Source organism: Triticum dicoccoides, chromosome 5A, assembly GCF_002162155.2.
Source record: "Triticum dicoccoides isolate Atlit2015 ecotype Zavitan chromosome 5A, WEW_v2.0, whole genome shotgun sequence".
NCBI classification, from domain to species: domain Eukaryota; kingdom Viridiplantae; phylum Streptophyta; class Magnoliopsida; order Poales; family Poaceae; genus Triticum; species Triticum dicoccoides.
In genome coordinates, this window is record NC_041388.1 from 36,038,305 (window position 1) to 36,057,594 (window position 19,290).

A 19,290-nucleotide genomic window follows, 5' to 3' on the forward strand; every position below is an offset into this window, starting at 1 on the left:
TTGTCTAAAACTGTTGTAGTCTTGTAGAAAAGTAAAAGTAGTTGGATGGAAATAGATTTCTCAGTTTGTGTAATAGATGGTCTGAAGCTAGTTGCAGATTTCTTTCCATGATTCAGATAATTCAGTAAGTCCATTTCATAACATCTGCTGCTAGTAGAAATTATGGAAGCTAAAAAGCCAAATCAAGTTCAGTCATCTCATTTCACCTTTGCAAAGAAGATACTAATTTTCTAAACTATGAATTTGATGTTAACGTCTTATATGTGCGTCTTATATGTCCATTTCATAACATGGTGCGTCTTATATGTGTGTTTGATGTTAACGTCGCTTGTGGTTTTGCAGGGTTCTGAGGCTGCAGCCTGGGCACCATCAGGGTATGTTGTTTCCCTGTCCTGTTTCTTCAGTGCTCAATAGTCGCTTGTGCGACTGCTACTAGTCTTTTATGTAATGCTAAACTAAAATGGGTCTAGTTATACTAATCATTCCATGAAAGTTCAGTCTGATTTGCTGGTACTCTAATAGAATCATTGTTTGCTCATGCTCAGAATCATTGTTTGCTCATGCTCAGAATCATTGTTTTACATATGTTACTTGTGATGTTCTGCTGGCTGAGATGTGCATGATCTGGGTGATGAAGAAAATTGTTCGGATTCCCACTGATTTTCATGATTATTACAACCAGATACTTCTGACGGATCATGCCATCTCTTGGACTACATATGTACTCCCTCCGTAAACTAATATAAGAGTGTTTAGAATACTAAACTAGTGATCTATACACTCTTATATTAGTTTACAGAGGGAGTACTCCTTTATTATTGAGCAAATACTTTCCTTTGATTTTTTGCAAACCTCTTAGCAGTAATTTTCGTATCCTCTTTTTTGTGTTCTGCTGGCTGATGAGATGTGCATTACCTGGGAGATGAAGAAAATCGACGGGTCACGCCATCTCCTGAAGTACATTTGCACATTTTTACTGCTTTAGACTGACTGTAAATGCATTCCTTCATTGGTTATGAACCTTATTGCTCATTGTGTTCTGTTGGGTTGAACTGCATGATTCCGGGTGATGAAGAAAATCGTTCGGATTCCCACTGATATTTCATGATTAGTGTAACCAGCTACTTCTGATCCATAGCTTGTACTGCAACTAATGTGTCATGCGTTTTGTGGCAGCAACAGCAGCTAGCAGGAGCAATTCTCTTGCTGGTTTGCATTGAAGATATTGTATTATGTTGCTATATCATTGTTTAATAAAACCACAACATGATGCTCACATGAGATATCCACATGTTTCTGTGCTGTTTTGCTACAAGCTGTGTGTTGATTTGATAACAGGAGTTTCCTTGTCCTGGTCCTATACTGCATTTTGACTCCTATGTTTATGTGCGTGTGTGTTTAATTGATGTTGTTTCAACTTTGAACTACTTCTGCATATACTGCAATTGAGATTTAAATTTGTGGTTGTTCCTCTTTTACAGATGCTCAAGTGTGAAGCCAGGAAGTGTGAAGCCGTGAAGTATGAAGCAAGTGTGAAGCCGTGAAGTGTGAAGCCGTCAAGTTCTACTTGGTGAGGAGTAGCATATTGTAGCATATATGTGTTGTAAAGATTGTAATAGATTTATTTAGTGGTATATTTGATGATTCTTTTTGATTATTTATATGATCTAAAAACTTGTGAAATGGAAACTTGACCAATGGGTCCACTTATGAAAATAATCTGTCAATTTTGTACATTTCTGACATGTGGGACCAATTTGAGAGATGATCATGACAAGTGGGACCCATCTGACTAGTGGGGCCAGCTTGAATATATAATGGCTGAAAATAGAAAAGCAATAAATAATAAAAGGCCACGGGCCAACAATAAAAAAGGCTACAACATTGGGCTTGGCCCATGAAGCCGACCAGAATTAACAAGGAAAAAATAATAATAAAAGGCCGAATTGTCGGGCTAGGCCCATGTAGAAAACTGAATTGGACCGGGCTGAATCTTGTGCCACATCAGCTTGCCACGCTGGATGCCTACGTGGCCTGGAGAGGTTGCTAGTGACCAAAACGCCACAGTGGACATATTTTGGTCATAAACGTTTGCGACCATTCCAGAAGAAAGGTCGCTATAGTCAGTTTACGACGCCCAGCTTTTGACCTTATGTTTTTGGTCACAAAAAGGTCATATATGGAAATTTGTGACCATTCAGTGACCAATAGTGGTGGTCATAAGTTGACATATTTCTTGTAGTGAAATCGGTTCTACCGATAGGGATCTCGGTCTCACCGAGATGGGATTGCAATTTCTCTGTTTCCCTTTCGTAACTTTTCGGTCTCACCGAAAGAGCGGATCGGTCCCACCGAGATTGCAATGTAAACTCTCTGTTTCCCTTTTGTAACATTTCGGTCTCACCGAAAGAGCAAATCGGTCCCACCGAGTTTACCTGACCAACTCTCTGGTTAGCTAATTACCAAAATTGGTCTCACCGAGTTTGTGTAATAGGTCTCACCGAGATTACGTTATGCCCTAACCCTAACCATATCGGTCCTACCGAGTTGCATGTCAGTCCCACCGAAAATCTCTAACTGTCACTAGGTTTACTATTTCGGTCTGACCGAGCTTGTTGATTCGGTCCCACCGAGATTGGTAAATTGTGTGTAACGGTTGGATTTTGTGTGGAGGCTATATATATACCCCTCCACCTCCTCTTCACTCGTGGGAGAGAGCCATCAGAACACATCCACACTTCCAACTCATATGTTCTGAGAGAGAACCACCTACTCATGTGTTGAGACCAAGATATTCCATTCCTACCATATGAATCTTGATCTCTAGCCTTCCCCAAGTTGCTTTCCACTCAAATCTTCTTTCCACCAAATCCAAATCCTGTGAGAGAGAGTTGAGTGTTGGGGAGACTATCATTTGAAGCACAAGAGCAAGGAGTTCATCATCAACACACCATTTGTTACTTCTTGGAGAGTGGTGTCTCCTAGATTGGCTAGGTGTCACTTGGGAGCCTCCGGCAAGATTGTGGAGTTGAACCAAGGAGTTTGTAAGGGCAAGGAGATCGCCTACTTTGTGAAGATCTACCGCTAGTGAGGCAAGTCCTTCGTGGGCGATGGCCATGGTGGGATAGACAAGGTTGCTTCTTTGTGGACCCTTCGTGGGTGGAGCCCTCCGTGGACTCGCGCAACCGTTACCCTTCGTGGGTTGAAGTCTCCATCAACGTGGATGTAGGATAGCACCACCTATCTGAACCACGGGAAAAACATTCGTGTCTCCAATTGCATTTGAATTCTCCAAACCCTTCCCTTTACATTCTTGCAAGTTGCATGCTTTACTTTCCGCTGCCTATATACTCTTTGCATGCTTGCTTGAATTGTGTGATGATTGCTTGACTTGTCCTAAAGTAGCTAAAATCTGCCAAGAACTAAAATTGGGAAAAGGTTAAGTTTTTATTTGGTCAAGTAATCTAATCACCCCCCCTCTAGACATACTTCTGATCCTACACCGGCAAACATCGCTCCCTTCGCCTGTGGGAGTTTAATCCGGAGGGACCACGAGCTCTCCAGCATTTTATGGGCGCAACACCCACGGAGATGTATAAACTGTTCTTCGGATCACAATCAATGTGTCCGATTTTGACCGAGGACGCAGGCCTGAGCTGCAATCGCCCGGATACTCAAGTAAGCAGCCTTTTGCCCGGACTCGTTATCCACATATTTTGTCATAAACTTGCCCCTAAAAGAGCTGTCCCCTTAAACAGGAGTGGATAGCGAAAGCAAAGCTGATAAGGTGTCCGACTCCCCTCCCTGAGACCAGGCCGGATTCCGTCCTAGCCAGGATGTTGAAGATTGTGCCTTTGAAGGAAAGTGAGGGAGGGGACAAGGAAGCTACAGTCTCCTCGAAGGAGGCTGTTTGGAGGGAAGGAACCAAAAATTCCTCTCCTCCGGGGAAGAAAAGGACTGCCTCTAAAAACCCGGAGGCTGCGGCCTCCAAGCGGGGAAAAAAATCCTCGTCAGAGGGTCCTACGCCGGGGAATACCTCAGCCGAACTGTGCCCTCAAGGGGTCCAGCCCTCCAGCGAGCCGTAAGTAGAGAAAGATTATATTTTTTGAGAGAAAGATCCTTGCTTTAAACCAGAGAAGATTAATCGAAATTTTACCTTGTAGTTCGGACCTCAGCCCTTCTCAGCAGAGCTCGTCTTCGGGGGACCTTCTTCAGCAGATGATGGAGAGCGGGACGCCTCCCCTTGCCGTACCACCCAGCGAGGCAGGCGACCCTGAGGTGTTGTCGCGGAGGGTTTCTCCGAATCCGGCAGGGGCGGAAGACTATGAGGCCCCCCAAGGTTCTCCACGTCCGTCCTTCGAAAGAGGCCGTTGGACAGGTCCAGCACCGTCTGGTGTTCGACCGGAGGAGCTAAAGAATCTGCTGGGGCGAGCTTCTATCTCGGAGGAGCACCGTGCATTGATGGGCATGGTGATTGAAAGGATTTCATCCGCGGAAAGCGGATTGTACGAGGCCGTTAGAAGCTTACTGACGGGTTTTGAGGTACGTTAGATAATGTACATTTTTGTCAGTTGCGTATAAATAAGATGCGCCCTGTGTAGATAGTCGCCCCTAAGACTCTGTGCGTTGTCAGAAGTGACAGCGTGCAGAGGATCATAATCCCAGGTCTAAAATGTTGCCTTTAAATGTAGGTGGCGAGGTGTCCGGAATCGAGCCGAACTGATGATTTTGCTGAACTAAAGCGACAACTTGACGTGGCAGATGCCGACATCGCGCTTGTCAACAAACGGCTTGATGAGGCTCAAGGTATGTAATTCCTTGGGCGGCACCTGGTAAGAGGAGCTTTATGCCGATATCTTACAATGTGTGTGCTTGACGCAGATGGTGCGGCCGCCGTGGAGAGTCTTCGGGCGGAACTTGCCCGAGCTAAGGAACAAGCCAGAGAAAGGGATGCGGCTGCCGAGAAGGCCCTTGAAGAGCTGCGAGCCGAACAGGCTGCTCACTGTCGAAGCAAGAAGGAGATGGCCGAGATGGCCGTGAAGTTAAAGAGCGTTGCTGACCGTTGCAAGCTTCTTGAAAAAGAAGACCGGGCGAGGCAGACGGACTTAGAGAAGGCCGTTGCTGATGCCAAGGACGCTCGCTCTGCGATGAGAGCTGCGAAGGAGGGACTGCGTCAGGCCGGACAGATTGGGGCTGGAAAGCCCTTTATGCTGTGGAGGAAGTTTTGCGATCCGAAGTTTGCTCCGTTGGACCGGATGTGGAGTGTGGAGGACACCTATCTGGATTTGGCAGCGAGTACTGCTGATGCGACCGAACACTTTCGAGATCAAGAAGATCGCGAAGTGGAAAAACATTTCTGGTCGCAGTTCCACAATCCAGAGCGTCCACTGGCGGTGGACGATCGTCTGGCTCAATGGGCCGAACTGAATAGGTTGTCCGGACTCGCCATGAAGTGCGTCATGGGTCATTTGTGGCCGGGGAGATTGGAGCCGAAGAGTTATTTCAGCTTGGTGCAGCAATTCCTTGATGCGGTGCCACGTATCAATGCAATGAAGAGGTCAGCATGCATAGAGGGCGCACGGATGGCTCTTGCCCGTGTCAAGATATACTGGGCGGAGATGGAGACCACCGTTGTTGCATCCCAAGATTCGGACAAAAGCCGAGTACCCTCCGAGCACTATTTTCAGGAAGTCCTTGAAGGCGCTCGTGTAATAGAGACGCAGTGCTCGAAGGATGCTATGTTCTGATAGCATATTTAATTATAAAGTAATATTTTGATGAATTGTAGTGGCCTTTTATACTTGTGCCTTCAAGTATGTTGAACACCTCCTGTGCGGCCGTTTTAAGATATATATATATATATATATATATATATATATATATATATATATATATATATATATATATATATATATATATAATCTGAAAGATGGCAGTCGTTGGTTTCAGCCCCCACGCACATAGTGCGGGGGTGCTCGCAGAAGGCGCATTTTCACACTTAATCCAACGTCTTGGTCCTACAAAGGAGATGATGGCGCAACGAGCTAGGCAATCGGACTATAATGCTTTAACACTTTCACTTAGCCATAGGAGCTTGACAGTGGGACTCTTTAGATAGCCCTTGGTGGCGACTGCGCTCGCCCGAATTCGGGACGCGTATGTGCCTGGCCGGGAAACGGCCCTTCATTAATGCGGAGGAATCCTATAGATTCCGGAGAGTCATCGAGTGGTTGACCAGTCTCACGCTATATCATGACAGTCGATTTTCGGCTTTCTCTACTAAGGTGCTCGCCTGGCCGAACCGGGGCACAATCGCAGTAGTTCTCCTGGTGCCGCCTTAGCCGATAGGGCGGAACATAAGGTGGCTGAACACAGGAGCCGGGCAACCCAACATTTGACCAAAATCATGATTCGGAGCTGATGCATATAAGGCCAAACTCGCGACGCCGAACACTCCCTAAGGTATTCGGTCTTTATGAGAGCGGGCGAAGTAACGCTCTTAGGTATAAGCCCCTAGTGTCCAGGTACGCGCAGGAATTCTGACGTGGCCACATGCCAAGACGCCAGCCTCCTCCTTGGTTATAGAACCAGGGGATGTGTATCAACAAGAGACAGTAAAAAAGGTTTACGCAGTGTCTTAATCTGAAAAGAATCCTTGGAACGAGTCCCTACTGCACGTCTGCGCCTGTGTCTCCGTTGTGCCATATCCTGGACGAGCGCAGCATGATGTTCATCTGTAAAAGAGAGGAACTAAGTTGAAAAAAGGGCGTGCCGATCAAAAGTTATATTAAATAAAAAAAGTATAAAGTAAAATATGTAAAATTGAGCTTTATTGTCTCTTATTTTATATGTGCGGAGCCCCTAGGGTAGGGGTATATGGCCACTGAGCATTTATCAATGATACTTTTGTGCCGGACTCGTCTATCCGTGTCTGTGGTCTTAATGACCTGTTCGGATGTTCTGGCTGGTGAAGCCATTGTATTGTGGGGCTGTTAAAGCGGCCGCATAATCCTCCGCTCGGGGGAGGCGTACTCAATGCTTCCCCTTCAAGGATATGATGCCTCATGGACCGGGCATCTTAAGCGTAAGAGATGCATAATGCGGTATTGCGTTAAAGCGGGCGAAAGCTTCGCGTCCCAGCGGTGCTTGATAGCGACTTGAGAATGGGACGATGTGGAAAGTCAGCTTTTCGCGGCGGAAGTTATCGGTAGAGTCGAATATTACTTCGAGCCGGAGAAAACCCATGCAGTGGGTGTCCGGACCAGGCGTTACCCCTTGAAAGGAGGTTTTGCTGTGGCAAATTCTTGTTGGGTCTATCCCCATGTAACGGATTGTGTCCTGATATATCAGGTTTAGTCCACTGCCACCGTCCATGAGGACATTTGAAAACTGGATTCCGCCAATTATTGGATCGAGTACCAAGGCAGTCCAGCCTGCGTTCCTGATACTTCTAGAATAATCCAGATGATCGAAGATGATTGGTTTTGACAACCAGTGGTGGGACCCCTTTGGGATAGGTCGTGTGGCGCCTACCTTGGGCGCCGCACGTTTTGTTATGTGAAGTAAGTTTACTGTTTTTACTTCTTGTGGGAAATTCTTTTGTTTCCTGGTGCTCTGCTTTTGAGGTTCGTCCTCGTCTTCGCTTGGTGTGTCGAGCCCCTTGTGTTCGGTGTTGAGTCTGCCGGATTGTTTGAAAACCCAACAATCTCTGTGGGTATGGTTAGCAGGCTTTCCGGGAGTACTGTGTATTTGACATATCCTATCCAGGATTTTGTTTAGGTTGGATAAATCATCTCTGTTATCCTGGAGGGGCGGCTTTTTCTGATTCTGCCGTGAGCTTTTGAATCTGGCGTTGACTGCCGTACTCTTCGGACTGTTTTCCTTAGTCCGGCGACGATCCTTGTTGCGTCGCGGTTTTCCGTTTCCATCCCTAGTTTCAGATGTACTTGGGTCGCTGGTGCTACATCTTGCCAACCAGCTGTCCTCTCCTGCGCAAAAGCGGGTCATGAGGCTTGTTAATGCGGCCATTGTTCTTGGCTTTTCTTGGCCGACGTGTCTGGCGAGCCACTCGTCTCGGACATTGTGCCTGAAAGCTGCTAGGGCTTCAGTGTCCGGATAGTCGACTATCTGATTCTTCTTAGTAAGAAATCTATTCCAGAACTGCCAAGCTGACTCTTCGGGCTGTTGTGTGATGTGACTGAGATCGTCTGCATCCGGAAGGCGGACATAGGTCCCTTGAAAATTTGCTCGGAAAGCGTCCTCGAGCTCCTCCCAACTTCCAATTATGTTTTCAGGAAGGCTTTTAAGCCAATGCCAGGCTGGTCCTTTAAGCTTGAGGGGTAAATATTTGATGGCGTGGAGGTCATCTCCTCTAGCCATATGTATGTGGAGGATGTAATCCTCCATCCAGACTCCAGGGTCTGTTGTTCCATCATATGCCTCTATGTTTACGGGGTTGAATCCCGCTGGAAATTCATAATTCAGGACCTCATCGATGAAACATAGGGGGTGTGCGGCGCCCCTGTATTTGGGTGTGCCGGATTCTGATAATGGCTTTATTGCATTGCTTACGAGAGCTTGCTTTCTTGGCCCGTAAATGGACCTGGCTGGGCCATCTTTTTGATGCAAATCTGTAAGTGGGTCGCGTGCCGGCTTAAGTGCGGCGCCGCTTGCCGCTTTATGTTGGCCATGGGGTCGTCTATCCGACCGTGTGGCTTTCTTACTTTTTGAGTGCGAGGGCTCTAAGGCCTCTTCGTCGAATTCAGGCAGTAGCTTTCGCTTCGGATAGCTTTTAGCGCGGCGGTTGTTGCCGTATTTATCTGCGGTATTGATTACTTTACTCCATCTGATCCTGAGTGCATCTTCCGCAGTTTTTAGCTTCCGCTTCTGATTTTTCAGGCTGCGTGCGGTTGCAACGAGCCTCTTGTGGAGGTTCTTCTCCGTGGGCTTATCCGGCGCAAGGTCGTCCGAAATGCCATTTTCACCGGGGGAGGGATGTTCGGTTTCTTTATCCGGGCTGCCCTGTTCGGACGTTTGCTCTAAGGCATGCTCGTCGTCTGCCGGCTCATCCTGTTCTATGGCTGAGTCTGTATCGAGGCGGGGCTTGGGTCGGCGTTTACGCCGACGCTTTGATTGTTTTTCAAGGGATCGATCCTTCGTTCCATCCCCGTGTTCCTCGTTGTCGCTACCTTTAGGGGTATCCACCATGTACACATCATGAGATGAGGTGGCTGTCCAATGCCCTATAGGCGTTGGTTCATCTGCGTCTCCTGCATCGTCGTCCATGTTGTTGATGTCTTCGGAGTCGAAGTTGAGCACGTCGTTTAAATTTTCGACGGTGGCTACCAAATGGGTGGTGGGTGGGTTTCGAATTTCTTCATCATCCGTATCCCATCCTTGCTGACCGTAGTCCGGCCAGGGCTCTCCTGATAGAGAGAGAGAGACTTTAGTGACTTCAGGATGTCGCCGAAGGGCGAGTGCTGAAAGATGTCCGCGGCGGTGAACTCCATGATCGGCGCCCAATCGGATTCGATTGGCAGGTGCGCAGAGGGCTCGGAGTCCGGAGAAGAATCCGGCTCCTCAGGGTCACGGGCCATGCAGAGTGCGGGGCTGGTGTTCGGCTCGATCGCCTTTGAGATCGTAGCCCCCGAGGTGGTGTCCAACCACTCATCCTCGATTGGCGCGACAGGCTCCGAATTAAGGGTCGGAACCAATGCGCGTGCGGCCTCCAGGACACTGTTCGGTGGCAGAGTTAGATTATGCCCATCGAGACAGTGCGGCGCGCTTGGCTGTGGCTCGAATCCGTCGAAGATCAAGTCCCCGCGGATGTCAGCCATGTAGTTTAAACTTCTGAATCTGACCTGATGGCCAGGGGCGTAGCTTTCGATCTGCTCTAGATGGCCAAGCGAATTGGCCCGCAGTGCGAAGCCGCCGAAGACGAAGATCTGTCCGGGGAGAAAAGTCTCACCCTGGACTGCATCGTTGTTGATGATCAAAGGAGCCATCGGGCCTAAAAGCGACGACACAGAGGAACTCTCAATGAAAGCACCAATGTCGGTGTCAAAACCGGCGGATCTCGGGTAGGGGTCCCCGAACTGTGCGTCTAGGCGGATGGTAACAGGAGACGAGGGACACAATGTTTTACCCAGGTTCGGGCCCTCTTGATGGATGTAAAACCCTACGTCCTGCTTGATTAATATTGATGATATGGGTAGTACAAGAGTAGATCTACCACGAGATCAAGGAGGCTAAACCCTAGAAGCTAGCCTATGGTATGATTGTTGTATGTTGAGATTCTTGTCCTACAGACTAAAACCCTCCGGTTTATATAGACACCGGAGAGGGTTAGGGTTACACAAAGTCGGTTACAATGGTAGGAGATCTGAATATCCACATCGCCAAGCTTGCCTTCCACGCCAAGGAAAGTCCCATCCGGACACGGGACGAAGTCTTCAATCTTGTATCTTCATAGTCCAGGAGTCCGGCTGAAGGTATAGTCCGGCCATCCAGACACCCCCTAATCCAGGACTCCCTCATTGCCCACTGCCGAGAAAGAAGCAAAAGGCGCCAGAGCCGGGAAAGAAGCGAAAGGCGCCAGAGCCGCTGCTGAAGGTATGGAAAACGAGGTCTGTTTTCTGGGACTTGCCGTACTGGAAGATCCACCGTGTGCCTCACAGCCTTGATGTCATGCATATCATGAAGAACATGTGCGAGAGTCTGCTTGGTACCCTGCTCAACATGCCAGAGAGGACCAAAGATGGCCCGAAAGCAAGGGCAGACTTGAAATCAATGGGCATCAGGGAGGAGCTTCACGCTAATGATGATGATGATGAGGCAAAGCAGGACACAGAAAAGTCGTCGCAAAGGCAAAAAGGCCAAGAAGACCAGAAATGACTACCCTCCCGCATGCTTCACTCTAAGTCAGGAGGAGATCGAGCAGTTTTTCACCTGCCTCGTAGGAGTAAAACTTCCTTACGATTACGCGGGGAAGATAAGAAGATACCTAGACCCAGCGAAGTAGAAGTTCAGCAGGATGAAGTCTCACGACTGTCACGTGCTAATGACGCAGATACTTCCAGTTGCAATCCGTGGGATCATGGACGCACACGTCCGTGAAACACTATTTGGCCTATGCAACTTTTTCGACGTCATCTCTCGGAAGTCGGTTGGCGTGAGGCAACTCAGAAGGCTACAGGAAGAGATCGTGGTGATACTATGCGAGCTTGAGATGTACTTCCCGCCCGCATTCTTCGACGTTATGGTGCATCTGCTGGTCCATATCGTGGAGGATATCATCCAACTCGGGCCGACGTTCCTGCACAACATGATTCCGCTCGAAAGGATGAATGGTTTCATCAAAGGATACGTTCGCAACATGTCACGTCCAGAGGGAAGCATAGCCAGGGGCTTTCTGACCGAAGAGTGCATCTCCTATTGCACGAATTATCTAGGCATCGAGAACCCCGTTGGTCTGCCCGTCAACAGGCACCTCGGCAGGCTCGCTGGATGGGGTCACCGTGAGGGTCGCCGCGAAATGCATGTCGACTTCGAGGGTCGACTCGCCGACTTTGAAAGAGCAAACCTAGTCATGGTACAACACATAGAAGTGGCCGATCCTTGGGTGGTAGAGCACAAAACCTTTATTGAGAAGATGTACAATGACCAAGGCCAACAGAGGACGGATGGAGATATAATCAAAGAGCACAACTCATGTTTCACGCGTTGGTTCAAGCAGAAGCTTCTGTCGTACCCTTTACATGAGGATTCTTACGCGGAAGAACAACTCATATTCACCTTGTCACAGGGCGCCGAGCACAACCTGATGACCTATGAGGCGTACGATATCAACGGCTACACATTCTACACCGAGGACAAGGACATGAAGAGCGATGGTTATCAGAACTCCGAGGTAACGATGGAATCCTACATCGGTAACGACAAGGACAGATACTACGGAAGGATCGAGGAGATCTGGGAGCTGAGCTACGCTGGAGAGAAGGTCCCGATGTTCCGTGTCAGATGGGCCAAGAACGTCCTAAAAGAAGACCGGTATTTCACCACCATGGTTATACCCGAAGCCAAATCCAAGACCGCGGGCGCAAACGTCATCGCGAAAAATTAGCCATGGGTACTGGCTTCCCAAGTGGACCAATGGTTCTTCATTACCGACCCGTCAAAGCCCAGTCGTGTTGTCGTGAGGAGAGGCAAAAGGAAGATCATCGGAATGGATGGAGTCGCCAATGAGCAAGACTTCGACAAGTACGATGACCCGAAGATGGAACATGACGACGACGATGAAGTAGCAGCATACACCACAAGAAGAAGTAGGACCACCCTACCTAAAGGACGTCCGTTAAAAGAACTCCATTTGCGAAAAAGAAGGGCAAGAAGATTGTGAACAAATAGCTAGCTAAGATCGATTGTATTTAAATCGTAGTCTTCATTTCTCGATTGTATTTCATGGGCACCTTTTGATATCATGAATATTTTTAAATTTCATGGGCACTTTTTGAATTCATGAATATTTTTTAAAATTTGATGATATTTTTTATATTCAATATGAGAAAATATTGAATATTCATGAGGACACTCGATCTCGATCCTCCGCACCCTCCCCTGCTCCACCGCCGCCGCCGACCCACCGCACCCTCCCCCGCTCTACCGCCGCCGCCGACCCCCCGCACCCTCCCCGGCCCGCTCCACCGCCGCCGAGCACCCCCCGCACCCTCCCTTGCTAGCTCCACCCACTACTAGGGAAAATCTTATACACAAAATCTTAGCAGCAGCGCGGTCTAAAAATAGGCGCTACTGCTAATTAGCAGTAGAGAGCTTCTGAAAAGAGCGCTACTAATGACTAAGTAGAAGTAGCGCTCTAGGTGAAAAGAGGGCTACTACTATAATTGCCACGGTGTTGCCTCCAGGCTAGATATAGTAGTAGCGCCCTTCCCGTGGATGCGCTACTGCTAAAGAACTTAGTAGCAGCGATTTTCTTCAAAACTCGCTGCTGCTAAGTATCACCGCAACTAATTAAGTTTAGTCCCATACTGCTAAGCGAACAAGGTGTTTACCACCTTAAATATGTTACTTCTCAACCTATCTCGAGCACTTGGCCTTCATTGAACTATATGTGTATGATTTGTGGTTGCAATATGAATCCTCGCCTATACCTATACAGGTACAGTGAAGATTCATGTTGACTATTTAGATTATACACAAAAAGATCAATGATGACCAATGTATATTTATGATGTTTTTACATTGCTTAGACTTATAGTGTTTTTTCAGGATAAAGCGTTACTGATATTGGGATAAACAAAAGAAATAACTGCTTCCATTAGCAGTAGCAGTTTTCTCTAAAACGCGCTATAGATAAGTCAGCTATAGCGCGTTTCGATATGAGCACTACTGCTAGTTCGAGTTAACCACCCCCCGAATCAAAATTTCGCTAAGTCCTCCTTTCCTCCCCACCCGGCCGGTTCCCCTACTCCTGTCGCCGCCGCCCGAGCCCGAGCGCGCCTGCCCTCACCGCCGCGGCCGCCGCCCGCCCTCAACCTCACCACCGCCACTCTCGACCACACTGTCGCCGCCCTCGACCTCACCGCCGCCGCCCTCGACCGAGCCCGCCGCCCTCGACCGAGCCCGCCGCCCAGGACCGCTGCCTCCCGATCCAGAGCCCACCCTTGCCGCCCCTCCGTCGCCGAGCACCTCCCCGCCAACGTCTCTCCCTATGTAAGCCCCCCACCCCTTCCCACCCCTTCTCTCTTTGCTTAGTTAGTAGATGATTTTAGGGTTCATAGATAATGATTTTTAGAACTAGTGATGGTAAACTAGTTGTATAATTAGCAGTAGTAGATGTTAATTGGTAGTAGATGTAGTAGTTAGATGTTAATTAGTAGTAGTAGATGTGCTAGTTTATTTCTATTTATAGTAAGTTTATATTCAGTAAGAACGAGTTGAATTAATAGAACTAGTTTAGTTTTAGTTGAACTAGTTAAGTTTTAGTTGAACTAACATAGTAAGTAAATTAATAACTAGTTGAACTACTTCATTTTTAGAAAGAACTAGTTTTTTTCTTTTTATACTAAGTTTATATTTAGTAAGAACTAGTTGAATTAATAGAACTAGTTGAACATGCCATATTTGTTGTTATTTTTTAGTTTAAGCAATTATTTCATGTTTCGGTTACACCTCCGAGTGGCCTATGTTTTGCCGGAGTGTTGATTAATTTCCGTTCCGGCAAATTTCAGGCGCTCGATATGTCCTTTTTTAGCAAAGGTCATGCCGGATTTTTCCGTGAATTCTGGCATGACTTGTGCTAGAATATGTACAAGTTTAATCTTTGAATTATGAACGTAGGAAATGTCATACTTGGACGACGACAGTCTCCCAGGGGAGTGCAGCTGGTGCCACGATGATCGAGGTATGTGCGACAGGTTCATTGAGCTGAAGATCGGAGCTTCAGCATTAAGCTCAAAGAGACCTTCGATGTTGAAACGGTACGCAACAACGACAAGTGTTTTTTTCCGTAATTAAGCATGACTTCAACTATTTCAACGTCTATTTTTCATCTTTTACAATTCGACTAGCTTATGCCATGCCATGCAAGACGCTATGTCTTAGAGAGGATGGGTTTTGAAGACCATGAAAATTATGAAACAAAGAAAATACACCTAAGGACCCATCATGATATCGATTTTGAAGTAAATCTGTACAATTCTCAGAGCGTAACCCATTTTGGTTGCCAAAATTGGGAAGCACTTTGCAAAATGTATGGTTTTTATGAGGGTATGATTGTCACCTTGGATCTTGGTAATCCTGACATCGAGCAAGACAATATGGACATTTGGGTCCTTGTTGATACGCTTCCGATTCTACCGCAATGTGAGTTTCTCAAACATAGTTATTAACTAATTTATATTGTTTATTTCAAAATAGTTGACAGCTTATTTCCATTGACAGCTTATTTTGAATCTTCAAAGAATGTGCAGAAGATGGTAGATAGAACCCACTACACTGATGGCTCTGAATTAACTTATAAGGAGAAAAATCATCTAATTGCTTATTGTACTTTTCTTGAGAATTACAATACCCATTATTGAACTCCTCCAAATTATGGTGAATACGTGCCACTAGTGCACATGTTAAACCACGGTAACTTCTATGGAGATACCCTGGTAAGATATTTTACTATTACGACATCCGTGCATCTTTTGCATACTTCTAAAACTAGTACATCATTGCTAACTACGAAGTTATTACTTTGTTTTTCAACAGGAAATGCCGATGGATTGTGTGCCTCATCTGATGTATCAGAATGGTCGCCTTGCTGTTATGAACATACAGCCAGGTGAATCTAAGGAGCTCACCTGTGCATATCGGATTTCTAAAAGCGGTGAACACATGCTAATCAAAGAATGGAAAAAATGTTTGGACATTCGCAAGGAGGTTCTTGGAAGTAACATTAAGCGAAAGGCAAGAATTGGAGACAGGATAATCTCCATTCTCCATAATGGAGAGTCAGGGGCTATCTTGTTTTTTGCTATTTTACCTTAGAGAATATAGTAGGTCCTAAGAGAATGTAGTAGGTCCTATGAGGTACAATATGTTTATTATGTGATACAATGTGTTAGAGTTGATGATGTGAGGAGTACTTGTGATTACGACTAGTGACCAATTTGCTATGTGATGTCTCATTGATGAAAATGATGATCTTGAGGAGGTGTTATATGACAATGATGTATTATGGTGATAAGTTGTTAATGATATGATGATGATATTTATTATATCATTGGGTGAAAGAACCGGGGATTAGTTTCAAGTGGATGTCCATCCACTTGAAACTAGTCCACACGGTTCTTTCACCCCGTGATGTAATAACTCATTATGATGTAAAAACAATTTCTAAATTCCTGTTGTATGAAAACTTGTGTAAAGGTGTACGAATACAACATGAAATAAAAAAGAAATTAAATACGAAATAATAGTAGCAGCGCGGGCAGGGAGAAGTGCTACTACTAATTACCAGTAGCGCCCTCCTGGAACTCGCTACTACTAAGTCGATTTAGCAGTAGCGTGGGTGGAGGCACGCTATTGCTATTCGTTAGCTGTAGCACCTTATCAGTAGCGAATAACCCCGCGCTACTGATAGGTCTAAAACCCGCGCTGCTGCTAGGGTTTTCCCTAGTAGTGACCGCCGCCGCCGACCCACCGCACCCTTCCCCGCTCCACCGCCGCCGCCGACCCCCCGCACCCTCCCCACCCCGCTCCACCTCCGCCGAGCACCCCCCGCACCCTCCCCGGCCCGCTCCACCGCCGCCGAGCACCGCCACCGAGCACCCCCATTTGATGATATTTTCAAATAACAAATTTGATGATATTTTTTCATATTCATAAAAAAAATATTACTGTTTTTATAAAAAAATTATTACTGTTTATATAAAAAATATTAAAAAATAGCAACAAAAAATAATAAAAAAACATACTAATGGCGCACCACTCGGGTAGTGCGCCATTGCTATCTAAAAAAAGATTTCTAATGGCACACCGCTAGGGGGTGCGCCACTGCTATAAAAAAAACATTCTAATGGCGCACCGCTCTGGGGTGCGCCATTAGTAAGCTTCCCCCTAGCTCTAAATCGCCTGACCCCGTCGTCCCTCCCTCTCGCCAGATTCACTCCCCCCCTGCGCGTTGCCCCGACCCACGACGCCGCCGCCCCTACATGCGTCGCCGCCCCCGCGCCCCCCACCACCGCAGCTCCACCATCGCCGACGCCTCTGCGACCTCGCCGTCGCCGACAGCCTCCCCGCGTCGGCCCCTGCCCTACGCCGCCTCTACCTCAGTCCGGGCACGGGGTGCAGGACGACGACTTCCGCCGACCCATGAAGCACGTGGCCGCCGGCCTCCCCATGACCAACCGAGGCGCCCAGGAGGACCACCGCCGTCTTCCTCTTCGACTACGAGGACCCAGACGAGCTCGGACGCCCTCGAGCCATCCCTTCGACGCCGCCGCCGCTGCTGACCCCTCCGGCAACCGGCCGCGCCCGCCCAGGTACCTCTCCTCCTTCCTCCTTCCTCCCTCTCCACCCTTCCTCCCCAGTTCACTGTAAATTCGTACCTGAACGAATGAATGTGTCTGATGCTCAGTCAAGTTTCTGTACATTGGTCATCACACTCTGCACTGTCGTTTTACCTGAATTTTTTGACGATGATGAGTCGATTAGTTACTTGAAACTGTGGCTACATTGAGTGACTGTGCTTGTCTGAGTGACTGCCAGGAGGGAACCGTTCTTGTCAATGATTTGGTGACAAGAAACAGTAGGGCATTGTTGGATAAGGAATCAATTGGCTCTGTGATGTGAACTGTAAAATTTATACCTGATGTTCACTCAAGTTTTGTGCATTAACCATCAGACTGTGCACTACTGTTCTACCTGAATTTTTGCACCTTTGTGAACTGCAAATTTGTTATGTTCAACCAAGTTAACTACCTAAAAATGTGACTGAGTGGTGACTCTGCTGTTCTACCTAAAAATGTTGTTTTGCTTGAATGCTTGAATGCTAGAGCTTGTAGGTTAAGTCAACACCTATTTGGCTAGTTGTGCAGATAGAATGCTAACTAAGTTGGGATCAAACTACTCAGAAATGTTTTGTACCCTTTAGAGCATTTATGTTTCTCCTATTTATGTTTTTTGGGCAGGCAGTATGCTTCTATCAGGCTATATAAGTACCTAATGCTCATTTTATTAGCCACTCCAAGTACCTGACAGAAGCTCAATCTCGGTATTTTCCTAGGCATGTCTTTAACAAATAGAGTTGACAATGTTGTTTCATCAACAAATATAGAACTGAAAGACCTGAGAAGGCTGCTGTTGAGGTTGGTTATTCAGAAATACAGTAAAATGAAAGATTTCTTGTAGAAATATTCATAAGGTAGAATAAAGAGGTAATGCAAAGTATTTGCAAGGAAGAAAATATACTATTGCACCAAATGGTGCCCAAAAGTTATCAATTCTATCATTCTAAAAGCACAAAAGATGCATCTAAAAAAGAACAAAAAATGATGTGTAGTTCTAGAACACCGCATTAGATCAAGGTAACAATTAAATATATGAATCACAAACAACACTCTGTGTGAAAGCTTAATTGATTGTACAGAATTAGCTCACACAGAAAGCAAGATGGCAACAACAGAGTACAACTGTATAGCGTGCAACAACCCAAAGGAGTTAGCAAATAAATGCTCTAAAGGGTACAAAACATTTCTGAGTAGTTTGATCTAGGTAACCTATTCATTTTTGTGGACTTAGTGAACATGATAAGACAAGCCAGATGCTCTATTTTTAATTAACAGTAATCCATGATCAGCAACAGTTTCTTTCACTAATTTTTAGTTAACAACAATCCATGATTTTTTTCTTGCTAAAACTATTGATGATTTTTTATTGGGTGACCTATTAGATCTGGAATGGAAGCTCACATAAGTTGAGCTTATTTTTGTCCATATGAAAGCAGAGGACCATATGGTCTGTGGCCTTTTCATCCATATGAAAGTAGAGGCACATTGTGGTGCTAGTTTGCTGGGTTTTGTCTCTGACCATCGTGTCGTGATGATTTTGCAGGTACCCCGAGAGGCCCTTGAGTTTGCCGGAATGTCGATTAACTTCTGTTCCGGCAAATTCGGGCACTCCATATGTCCTATTTTCAGCAAAGGTCATGCTGAAATTTTCTGTGAATTTTAGCTTGACTTTGCTAAAAATCGGACATATGGGGTACTTTCTACTAATGCATGGGCCAGGGTATCTTAGTACTTAATTAAGTAGGATCAACTGCCTCTTGTGTTATGCATGGGCCTCAGCGTCGACAAACCCTAAATGATAAAACCTTGGCTTTTAGGGTGCCCCGGTGTCGATAAGAACCTAAATGATGAAAGCTTAGGCTTTTAGGGTGCCTCGGCGTCGACAAACCCTAAATGATAAAAGCTTAACTTTTAGGATGCCTCGGTGTCGACAAAACCTAAATGATGAGACCATGATCTTGTTCTTTGACAACAACCAACTTTTTGACCAAACGTTTTTCCTATTTAGAGTGAAACATGGCCCACAACGATGAGGCCGGTGGTTCGGGCGGCAAGAAATTCTGGGAGCTGTCCCAGGAGATGGAGGAACAACCTCACCGCTACGAGGACGCCCGCAAGACACCGATCCTGACTACACAACCCCTAGTGGCGTCGGGGATGACACCACTGATGGTGCCGCCGAGGATGCCACCACTGATGGTGCCGCCGAGGATGC

At 46.6% G+C, this 19,290-nt stretch overlaps 2 pseudogenes; both read left to right on the forward strand.

Moving 5' to 3' along the window:
* The first annotated feature begins 622 nt into the window (after positions 1-622).
* On the forward strand, positions 623-697 carry LOC119304559 (annotated as a pseudogene).
* A 363-nt stretch (positions 698-1,060) lies between these two features.
* LOC119304568 lies at positions 1,061-1,136 on the forward strand (annotated as a pseudogene).
* Positions 1,137-19,290: the final 18,154 nt, after the last annotated feature.